Here is an 11,590-nt window from a genome sequence, read left to right on the forward strand (position 1 = left end):
TCCTTTATTTGTTCAGTAAATATTTAGTGTAATATATTTAGGTTTGAAGAGGAATCTTCGATACAGCCAGCATTCCCGTGGCGTTTGCTGTAGCTTATTTCCTCCCCCTCCCCCAGTCCTCAGAAGCTGGGCGTGGACCCTGGAGGGGAAAGTCCACCTACCTGTTCTGTAGCTGGGTTGCTAGGTCTCCGCATTCCAAAGGAAGCTTTCTAGGAGGGATAGAGCCCTAAGGAGGAACAGCGAGAGAAGGCGCGGTTTGGGCGACCTTCTGCGGAGCTGGTGTCCCTCCTGGATCAGGTTACTTCCAGACCAAAGGGTGGTTTGGAAAGGAGATCTTAGAAATAAATAAAGATGATAGACAGACAGACAGATAGACAGACAGATAGGACAGGTGAATTGTCCCAGTTACTGGAAAAATTAAGGTAAATTAACTCTCTAGGTAACCCCTTAACTATACTGAGTGTATTTGTACTGAACAAATAATAGGAGAAAAAGAGGGGACCTCTGAGTCACCCACAGAAACCTTTCCTTGGAGGAAGCACTCAGGCGGACCATCAGCCTCAGGTCAAAAAAAAAAAAAAAAAGCCCCACCCACCCAAGTCCTCTGGCCAGAATTCAAACGGGAAGTTAGCCAGGTGCACAGCCTTTAATCCTAGCAGAGACAGGTGGATCTCTGAGTTTGAGGCTAGCCTGGTCTACATAGAGAGTTCCAAGCAATGTATTCCAAAGATACATTAAGGGGGGCAGCATCAAAGGTATGACCCCCTTTTCTGGAGGATCAGGTGTGGAAGGACAGAACTGAAGAAATGGAGTCAGGTGACTTTAGACACCAGGCGGCTGGACCTGCCACGGAGAAGGGTGATTCTCTCTCTTTGAGACTGACATTTTGGAGCTATTGGAATTATTGACAAGCCTAACAAAAGAGTATGATAGAGGCAGAAAGACACAAATGATGTGCTTATGGGAAGTCTCCTTTCAACCCAAATAAAGGCAAACTTAGTCTGAACCTTTAGAAAACAGGTAAGATTATATTTCCAGGGATCATTTCTATACTTCATTTCTAGAGAAATTTCTCTAAATGTGTAGAAAAAGAAAACAGGTATGTTAGTGGGGTTGTGGTTGAGAAGAGTGCTTGCCTAGCATGTTCTGGGGATTTGGCTCAGTAGAAAAGGATTTGCCTATCATGTCCAAGACTCTAGGTTCAACCAGTTGAAGGAAGGGTGTCATGGGGGCGCACTTGCCTAGAAAATAAATAGGTGAAGGAGAAAGCTGGGTGAGTGGAAATAAGAAAATGGACAAAGTGTTTGGGTGGAAGCATCACCCCAGCCGCTGACATTCATACACCCAAAGAGTCTGGAATGTTTGGGTTAAGCCTCACCCCAACCCCTGGTGCCTCTGTACCCAAATAATCTGGAATGTTGGGGTTAAGGCTTCACCCCAGCCCCTGGCATCCATATATCCAAAGAGTCTGGAATGTCTGGGTGGATAGTTCCATCCCAAGCCCCCTCCCCTGAGATGCTCAAGACCATGCCCACAGGGTATTTAAACTGCCCTCAGAACAAACAACATGTTCCTGGTCTTCCTTCCCAGCCTCCTCTCTGGGGGCTGGAAGGCCACCCGGGAGGGAGCATTGGTATCCATTAAACCCCAGGCTTTTTCTAATTCAGTTTGATTCGGTCTGATTCAGATTATTGCATCAGCGGAGAGGTTTATTGGGACACAAAAACTTTTCAGCCAGGAGCAGAAAAACGTGTTGATTGAGGGGACTAGAATGGGAGGGAACCTATAGAGTGAGCAAAGAACAGGGAAATAGCAGAAGATAAGAGACCTTAATAGAATGGCGGTGGTGGAATACGCCAGGGCTACACAGAGAAATTCTGTTTTGAAAAAAACAAGATACACTGTATGGTTTATATGTAGCTCAAGCTGGCCCTCTCAGTCCTCCAATCTCAGCCTCAGAGTGTGAGATTGCAATATAGTACACCAAGACACCCTACTTGAGGCTTTTGAGCAAGACAGTGGCCTGGAGGAAGACTAATCCCGGTCTGCCTGACAGATGCAATGGCAAAGGTTGATGGAGGTGGCCAGCCCTGTGCAGTAGAGAGCAGTGCAAAGGGAGAGGGACTGTTAACACCCAGATGGGGGAGAAAAACCATGGGCCAAGCCATCGTGGCCAAATCAACTAAAGCAAGCTTCTATATGCATGTACGTGGACTGCCTTCCATTAAGGTGGGGTTCAAAGGTCAGCGTTGTATAAGAGTTGTATAAGATAAAGACAGGGCTTTTATAGCTCAGGGGTAGAGAGTTTCCAAATGGACAATTTGGTGGACAAGTTAGGCAGAGTTACAGGAACATAACATAAGCATAACAAATTAGTCCCTCCTGAAACAAAGACATCGCTGCAAAGTGGGTGTAATAACGGGTGGCCATAACAAGGTAGTCATAGGCGGTCACATAACCTTTTGAAACAAAGGTAGGGTTGCAAGCTGGTTATAAACATCTTTTTGAAACAAAGACATGATCACCATTCCGGGAACAGGCATTCAGAACCATTTGCAGTTAAGGTTGCAGGTGGGTCCTAGCCCAATCCTTGAAAAAGAGAGATTTAATCATAAACAGGAATGAACCTAGTTTGTCTTTACTATAAGATGGATTTTAAGCCTAAGATGGAGGCAGACTGGTTCTTCAGGACAGGTAACCACTACTTTGAGGCATTTTCTACAAATTTCTTGTTATTTAAGTCTTGAATTTTCATATTTTATTATGGTTATTATTTATTTAATTTTTGGAGACAGAGTCTCCCTATGTAGCCAAGGGGAAACTCAAACTCACCAAGTAGCTCAGGCAGGCCTTGAATTCCTGACACTCCTCCTGCTTCTCCCCCGCAGGTACTTAGATTACAGGTGTGAACCATCATGCCCTCCTAAATCATTTGTCTGTAACAATAATAACTTATACTAACACCTGGGCTTTTCCTGATTGAGTTGAATTTCTATTCTGGGTGTGGTTAGGAAGTTAAAAAAAAAAAGTCACTGATGAGCCAGGCATGGTGGTTTATGCCTATAACCTTACTATGCAGGAGACTGAAGCAACGTGATTGCCACAAATTCAAGGCCAGCCTGGGTTATGTAGTGAGTTCTAGGCTAACCTAGGCTATAGAGTGAGAATGTGGTGGTTTGAATAAAAATGGCCTCTACAGGCTCATATATTTGAATACTTAGTCCCCACTTAGTGAAACAAACAGGGAAGGATTTGGAGGTATGGTCTTGTAGGAGGAAATGTGTCACGGGGGTGGGGGGCAGGATTTAAAATTTCAAGACTCTGGTCACTCTCTGTAAAACACAACATTCACCCTTCACACTAAGCTGTATGTGCTACGGTATGCGAGCCGAGAACATGTGCATACTGACAGACAAACACATGGGGACATGGGTCATCCTTGATACAAGAATGCCAAAAATGTCATCTTTATTGTGCTCAGGGGCAGCTTATATAGGGCTCTGACCACACCCCAGCTGTCAGAATCCACTCCCCTGCCAGGCTGCTCAGAGCAGAGGAGAACAAGTTGTTTCCAGAAAATTCAGGGTCTGGTGGTCTGCAGTCCCCAACAACTCCCAGTATCTCTCCCTCTCTCTGCCTCATGCTTACATGTTGTGGAATGTTATTTTAACTGGGCAAAGACGTGTTACATTTGTTTATGCTGCAGACTATTACTTTTACTGTGTAAAGGTGTGTTACTTTTGTTTATACTCCCTTTGCTTAATTATGTAGAGATATGTTGCATTTGTTTCACTTGCCTGCCTAAGACACCTGATTGGTCTAATAAAAAGTTGAACAGCCAATAGCCAGGCCGGAGAAAGGATAGGTGGGACTGCCGGACAGAGACAATAAATAGGGAAAGAAATGGGGGGGCTGGAGAGATGGCTCAGAGGTTAAGAGCATTGCCTGCTCTACCAAAGGTCCTGAGTTCAATTCCCGGCAACCACATGGTGGCTCACAACCATCTGTAATGGGGTCTGGTGCCCTCTTCTGGCCTGCAGGCATACACACAGACAGAATATTGTATACATAATAAATAAATAAATATTTAAAAAAAAAAAAAAAAAAAAAAAAAAAAAAGAAATGGAGGAATGGCAGAAGAAGGAAGAGAGGACAAGGGAGAAAGAAAGGGACACCCTGGTAAGAAGCAAGCAGGCCCTAGCCAGCAGACATGAGAAGCAGTGAGAACAGGATATACAGAAAGAAAGTAAAAAGCCCTGAGTCAAGGGTCAATAAAGAGAAACAGGTTAATTTAAAAGCGCTATCCAGAAACGAACTAAATTAAGACCGAGCATTCAAAACTGAAAAGTGTCTGTGTCATGATTTGGTGGCCCAGAAGAAAACTCCTGGTACACTTACACATCAGGATGCCAGCTCTTAACTGCTCCATCATGGTGCCTGCCTTGCCTGCGCCATGGTCCTCACCATGATGGTCAGAGACTCACCCTCTGAAACTGTAAGACCCAAATAAGCTCTTTCTTCTATTAGTTGCCTTGGTCATGGTGTCTTATAGCAACTTATAGAAATGTAACTAAGACAGGCTCTGTCTGGAAAAATGTGGAGGGAGGGAATTGGGAGGAAGGGGAAAAAAGGAGAGGGAGGGAAGGGGGGGAAAGGAGTGGTCACAGTAACACTTCATATACTCTCCCACCTTCGGGGTCTAGGATGTCCCCACAGGCATTTCCTTCTTCTGACCCACTTCTCAGTTCTCAGCACAGCGTGGGAAGCAGAGCCATGGTTGTTTGTGACAGCACCAAGCAGAGCTCTAAGTGTGGAGTCAAGAGACCTGTGTTCTGACTGATTCGAGCTTTCCTCCAGGAGAGCTATAGTCCAGCCAAACCATCGCAGTTCTAACTTACTGTAACTTTTCTCCAGGAGAGCCATAGTTCAGTCAAACCATCGCAGTTCTAACGTATTCTAACTTTCCTCCAGGAGAGCTATATAGTCCAGCTTCCTCTGAGAAGTATGATGGCCCAAACTGGGTGTGGTAGCACATTCCCTCAGTTCCAGCACTCAGGAGGAAGAGGCATGTGGGTCTTTGTGAATTCCAGCTGAGTCAGAGCTACACACTGAGATTCTATCTCAAAAAAAAAATTCATATTTATTTATTTACTTACTTATTTATTTATTTATTTTTCAAGACAGGGTTTCTCTTTGTTGCCCTTGCTGTCCTGGAACTCATATCCATATTTTTATTCATTTGTTTATTTACTTTTGGTGTCATGGCCATCCCCCTGCCTGTTTCCTGAGTGCTAGCAGGACAGTTTGTGCAAGCTCACCAAGCTCATATTCATATTGTTCTTATGAACTCTGCGGGGCCTGTGTGTCACGTTCTTTCCTAGCTCCTCCTTCAGCTAGCAGTATGAGTAAACACAACCAGAACAACTCTTTGGAACAAAGAACTCCAAGCCACTTTTTCTACCCTAAGCCCTGTCAAGGGGGAGACCCACCTGGAAGCCCTTGCATTGCCTCACATCCTCCAACGACTTTGTCCTCCAACACTTCCCCAGGCATCTCTAATACCCTGGGCACCCAGATCCAGTATCTTCAAAGTTTCCAGTACAGGTTGAAAATAAGGGGTCCTCTGAAAGGAAAAGGTATAGCAAGAAGCCATCTATCTCCAGTTCTGATGGAATGAGAAGGAACCAGCTCTTTCCCACATCATTTTTTTCAGAGTTGTTAAAACAACATTCTGAGCAGAGAGCCAGCTTTTCCCCACACACCCAAACAACAGCTGATTCCACCTCCGTCTCTCTCCTTCTGTCAGTGAAGGAGACAAGCTTGGCAGCTTAAACCCATACACACATTCCCAAAGCCTCAGGATTCCTCCAGCCTTCCCTTTGCACCGGTCAAAGAGCGTTAGCGGAATCATGGCTTGCTTGATTTGCTTGTGTCTGAATCCTTTTCAAAGTTTATGTTTTATAGTTACAGAGACAAGACGGCATGCAGAAATAATACTGCACTGGGCTGAGGCGGTGATAACCCAGGCACTAAAGCATTCACTTTGCAAGTGTGAGTCCCTAAATTCGATCCCAATATCCAGATAAACAGCTGGGTACAGTGGTGTGTATACTTGTAACACCAGAGATGGCAATATGGGAGTCAGAGACAGGCAGACGGCTGGCACTCACTGACCAGCCAGCCTGGCCTACGTGGTGCTCCAGGTGTTCCTGGGCAGTGAGAGACTTTGTCTCAAAAGAAAAAAGGTGAGGCTTCCTCAAGAACCACACCCAAAGAGGTTCTCGAAGCTCCACATCCATTAGCACACATGTGCACATACACAAATAACACACATACACACACACACACACACACACACACACAACACAAAAGGGGTGGGAGGGCACTAGATTTAGAGAGGAAACACCTGACAGAGCAGCAGAGAGAATCTGCCTGGGGCTGGAGAGATGGCTCAAAGGTTAAGAGCACTGATTGCCCTTCCAGAGGTCCTGAGTTCAATTCCCAGCAACCATGGTGATTCACAACCATCTATAATGAGATCTGGCACCCTCTTCTGCCCTGCACTGTATACATAATAAATAAATCTTAAAAAAAATTAAAAAAAAAAAGGAGAGAGAGAATCTGCCCTCCGGCTCCAACTTCACTGGATTTGGGATCTACTACAGTGTCAGAGCTAAGGCAGATGCGGTCCCAGACCTCTCTCTAGTCAACGAGCACAGCGTGGTTGCCAGGGACCTGGTGGTTTCTGCCCACCCCTGGACTCCTCTAAAGGGTTCTCTTTGCTCTGGAGTCCATTGGTAGGATCTGCATTGGCTTGAGGTGCACCTGCCTTCCCTTGTCCATTTCCATGATGGGTATCAGGTCTGCACCACTGCCTGAAGGCCCACTCTGTTTCTGCGTCCGCCCTGACCTACACAGACATTACTGTCCAAACACCTTTTTCAGTCATCATTTTGTCTCAGCACCTGCTTCCAAAGACCACCTGATTGGATCCAGTTGTTTTGGGAGTGGTCTGCCTGGTGAGTTCCAGGACAGCTCCTGGTACGCACTTATGTCTCAGCTACTCCAGGAGACTGAGGCAGGAGGATGCCTAAACACCAAGAAACAGTTCAAGGTCAGGCTAGCCAACACAATAAGATTCCAGAAAACAAAAAACAAAAAGTCTCCTGAACAGTGAAGTACAGATAGTCTCTGGGAGGAAGCTGGCCCACAGGAGAGCCCTGTCTCTGAAGAGAAGTGGGAGAGCATTTGCTGCAACAATTCAGGCACACAGGCTAGGCTAGGCGGAGAGATAGCAGGAACACTGAGACCATGGAACTGGCTGGCTGTTACTCAGTTGCTTTGAGCCTTGCCAGGAGATAATGAAAAGCCGAGAGCAGTTAACAAACACTGGAAATTAACTGTGAGGGCCAGAGGCCTCTTTGATGGCTTACAAAGAGGCCCTTATCTCCCTTCAGCAGTGAGAGAGTGAAAAACATCTAAGACCAAATTCCTGGCTCCAGGGTTCCCAGAAGCTCATCCGCAAGGAAGCTCAGGGCCCTGGCTGGGAAAACCAGGAAGCCAATGCAGAGGAGGAAGATCTATGAGGACACCAAAAAGATTTTGGCTCCTGTCTGTTAGGAGCTAGCTCTCCCTCCATGGGCGATAGAGACATTTTCCAAGACCTCTTCTACTCAGTCTCCTCCAGCCCACAAGAATCCTAATTAAGGCTACCTTGCTGCTTAGTCCAGCAAGGCTATAATGGGCCCTGTAAGGGAAGAAAGGGACTAAACCTCAAAATATGGTGATTAAAACGGAGAAGTGCTAGGTCCCCTGAAGGCTGTGAAAACAGGCTCTCCACCCTAAGTGTTAGTCTCAAGCTCTGGACAAATGCTTGAGGTGCCTATTTAACATAGCAAAGTAGATGCTGGCTGCCAAGTTCTCTCCTGGTATCTACCTGTAAGGGAGTCATCCTGGCTGGCACACCCCGCCCCCTATGGTAAACTCTTCAACCCAGGGACAGAGCGCACTTCCCTTCCCTCAGATTCTCTGATTCCTGTACAACCCTTTTGATTAAGAAGTAAGTCACTTGGTCCACACCCCAACCCCCTCTCATGGCCTGGTTCAGTCCAGATGCCTCTGGCTGTTCTGTCCCTCACCACTGGCTGTTCTGTCCCTCATCTCTACAGTTTTCAGCTCTTCCAACACACCTAGGAGCATCCTGTCCTTTGTTTGTTCACTAAGGCCCTGAGGTTGGATTTTATATATATCTTTTATATAATTTATTTTATTTTAATGTGTATGTGTGTGTGCCTGAACACCTACTGTATGTCTGTTTGTGTACCTGAAGTGACGTCAGATGCCCTAGAACTGGGGTCACAGATGGCTGTGAGTGGCCATGCGGGTGCCAGGTTGAGATGGCTCTTCACTGCCAAGCCATCTCTCCAGCATCCCAGGGACTGAACTTTGATGGGCTTAATTTAGAGAATGAAATATGAGTGCATAAGGGAGAACTGATATTGGTGTAGACGTCACTTTCTTTTGTTGTTGGGGCTTTTGTTTGTTTTTGGTTTTGAGGCAGGGTTTTGGGTAACCCAGACTGGCCTCAAGTTCACTATGTATCTAAACATGGCCTTGAAATTCTGATCCTCCTGCCTCTACTTCTCAGTGGCTGGGATTGACAGACATGCACTGTCACACCACCAACCCTGGTTGGGGGAACATCACTTTCTTGGGATCCCATTAACATCCTGGTAAGGACATGCCTCAGCGACTCCAGCAAACAGAAGAAGCCGCGAGCCCTCGCTGAGAGAAAGTCAAATACCTGAACTGCCTCGTAACAGGGGAAAGAAAAGACTAAATGCACCACTGAAGTCTACAAACCAGATTTGCTCTTAAGAGGCCAGAAGCCTTATCAAAGAATGTTCCATAGACAGCCTGTAGAACCCCGATTACTAAGTGCTCCAGGAATGTGCTGGAAAGAGAAGTATCAACAGCACCGAGAAGCTCGTCGTAGCCTCCGTCTACAAGCAGGAGCAAAGAGGGGAGGCACTATCACAGCCCAGCGCTTTTGTACCAGCAGAGATGGTATGGTGTAGTGGAAGCTGGTCACAGCATTCAATGACCAGAAGCCTGGGGATGGGGCTGACGATTACCGTAGTGATTAGTAAGGCCGAGTGACAGCCGAAAGGTTTGACACTAGGAATGGGAAGAGACGGTTAATAGAACACGGCATCCCTCACAGCAAAACAGATACTGCTGGATAGTCCTGGAAGTGCTTGCTACCAAAACCCGAGGACCTTGGTTTGGATCCTTAGCACCCAGAAAAAAGGAAAACAAAAGCATGTACAGTGGTGGACTGGTGGTATAGTGATGGGCATAGCTGCTTTCCCAGAACCCAGGCACACACCTCTTATCCCAGCACTGGGCGAGGCAGGGAGCGCTCCTGAGGCTTGCTGGTCAGTCAGAAGAGCTTCAGTGACAGATGTGTCTCAAAATAGAAGGTGAAAGAACAATCGAGGGGTACCTGACATCAACCTCAGGCCTCCATACGCGTGTACCCTCAACCCGCAAATTAAAAAGAAAAGCAAGAAAGGATGGATGGGCAGAAAGCTAAGGAGAGATCATGGGTTATCATTTTTTGCATTTTTTAAATCATACCCCTTTGATTAGTTTCCTGACCTGAGTCACTTTTTGGATCCCAAACTCATTGATGGGTGGGCTGTTCCTGAAGACCAGAAACACCAATACTGTGTGAGCAACACACTACTGATTCAATTATCACCCTTCCAGAATGGGGCTTGTGATATTTGATTATACACAGAGCAGAGGGCACACAGGCACTTTGAGGATTATTGAACACAGAATCTAAACTGTCACTGATACCTAGAGTCTTACTGGGCAAGGTAACAACACCCTAGCCAAAGGCCAGCTGCTGGTGAGGCCACCCTACTTAGAACAGTCTTGTTAGGACATCCTGTGGGTGGCATCATACTAATGAGTCAGGCTGAGCAAAAGTAGTTGATGTTGTAAAATATATGATCCCTGAGCAGTAATTGGGACCTTCGATGTCAGTCAAGTTCTTTTTTTTTTTTAAAGTGATCTTTAAATGTTTTTTTTTAAATTATTTATTTATTATGTATACAATATTCTGTCTGTATGCCTGAAGGCCAGAAGAGGGCGCCAGACCTCTTTACAGATGGTTGTGAGCCACCATGTGGTTGCTGGGAATTGAACTCAGGACCTTTGGAAGAGCAGGCAATGCTCTTAACCACTGAGCCATCTCTCCAGCCCGTCAGTCAAGTTCTTAAGAATCCAGTGCTGGGCTGGAGAGCTGGCTCAGAGGTTAAGAGCATTGACTGTTCTTCCAGAGGTCCTGAGTTCAATTCCCAGCAACCACATGGTGGCTCACAACCATCTGTAATGGGGTCTGGTGCCCTCTACTGGCCTATAGGGATATATGTAGACAGAATACTGTATACATGATAAGTTCCAGTGCTTATGGGACATGCTGGGATATCTGTTCCAAAGTAAAAGACAATTCTACCAGGTTGTGGTACATGCCTGTTATCCCAACACTTGGGGGGCAGAGGCAGGGGGATCTCTGTTATTTCCAGATTATCCACAGCTACATGGAGAGACCCTATCTCAAACAAAGACAAACCTTTGGCCCCCTGCCACAAAGAATTCACAGTACCTGGTAGGGCCCCTAAGGTCCTGACGGCAACTCTTTTCTCACCAGAAACACTGCTCTGACCCCATATCCTGGGTCACCCAAAAGACTGTCTCTCTGGTACCAGGAAAACGGCTCTGGCTTGGCAAATTGAGTTCAATTCCCAGAACCCGCATAAAGGTGGATGGAGAGAACCCTTCATAAATTTGTCCGCTGACTTCCACACAGGTGCCATGGCATGCATGCATGCTCATACAAGAACATTACTGTTAGGGTGGAGCTCAGTCCCCATCCTCCTCCCCCACCCCCTCACCCCCACTCCAAACCCTGCCCAGTCTCAGAAAGCCCGTGAAACAGTGGTTCCTCTCATGGAGGTGCGCAGGAAACACCTACAGGCTATTTAAAAAGCCGTCCCCCGACTTGCCACATGGTTCTCCCCAGGGGTTTTCTCCTCCCCGGTGCCCCAGACCATCCAGGAGTTGCTTTGCTCATTAAAGCTGGGCTTTTTTTTAAATCCCAGCACTTGAGAGGCAGAGGCAGGCAGATCTCTGAGTCTGAGGCCAGCCTGCTCTACGGAGTGAGTCCAGGACAGCCAGGGCTACACAGAGAAACCCTGTCTCAAAAAAAACAAACAAAAAAAATAGAACAAAAAAATTCTAATCCCCTAAGGCTCAAACTCTTTCTAGCAAGAGTCACACACTGAAATACAGTCTCTGTCTGCTGCTTGGGCACTTTGAACTCTGTGTACATAGGGATTGCCAGGCAAGAAGGAAAACTACCATGTGGTCAAGGGTAAGGCCTCTCATCTGAAGGGGAAAAGGCAGGACTGCTCTTACATTAGTTAGAGAAAGGAATGTGTGGGGAACACACTTAGGCACCGTCTTGGCACTCTTTTGCCTAACTATGATCATGAAAGGCAACATAAACAGGAAGTTCAGA

General features: G+C 46.4%; 1 pseudogene; it reads left to right on the forward strand.

Moving 5' to 3' along the window:
* The first annotated feature begins 1,022 nt into the window (after positions 1–1,022).
* Positions 1,023–1,133, forward strand: LOC121451181 (annotated as a pseudogene).
* The last annotated feature ends 10,457 nt before the right edge of the window (positions 1,134–11,590 follow it).

The sequence above is a fragment of the Microtus oregoni genome, unplaced genomic scaffold (assembly GCF_018167655.1).
Source record: "Microtus oregoni isolate MIOR12 unplaced genomic scaffold, Mior012 000007F_ref0000211, whole genome shotgun sequence".
Classification (NCBI taxonomy): domain Eukaryota; kingdom Metazoa; phylum Chordata; class Mammalia; order Rodentia; family Cricetidae; genus Microtus; species Microtus oregoni.